Genomic DNA, 348 nt, shown 5'->3' with positions numbered 1-348 from the left:
TATTAAGAAGAAGTGGCAAGAATACACAGAAGAACTGTACAAAAAAGATCTTCACGACCCAGATAATCATGATGGTGTGATCACTCACCTAGAGCCAGACATCCTGGAATATGAAGTCAAGTGGGCCTTAGGAAGCATCCCTACGAACAAAGCTAATGGAGGTGATGGAATTCCAGTTGAGCTGTTTCAAATCCTGAAAGATGACGCTGTGAAAGTGCTGCACTCAATATGCCAGCAAATTTGGAAAACTCAGCAGTGGCCACAGGACTGGAAAAGGTCAGTTTTCATTCCAATCCCAAAGAAAGGCAATGCCAAAGAATGCTCAAACTACCACACAATTGCACTCAT

Source organism: Bison bison, unplaced genomic scaffold, assembly GCF_000754665.1.
Source record: "Bison bison bison isolate TAMUID 2011002044 unplaced genomic scaffold, Bison_UMD1.0 scf7180017864525, whole genome shotgun sequence".
NCBI classification, from domain to species: Eukaryota; Metazoa; Chordata; class Mammalia; order Artiodactyla; family Bovidae; genus Bison; species Bison bison.
The sequence above is the reverse complement of the archived record's forward strand: the minus strand, read 5'-3'. Positions refer to the sequence as shown.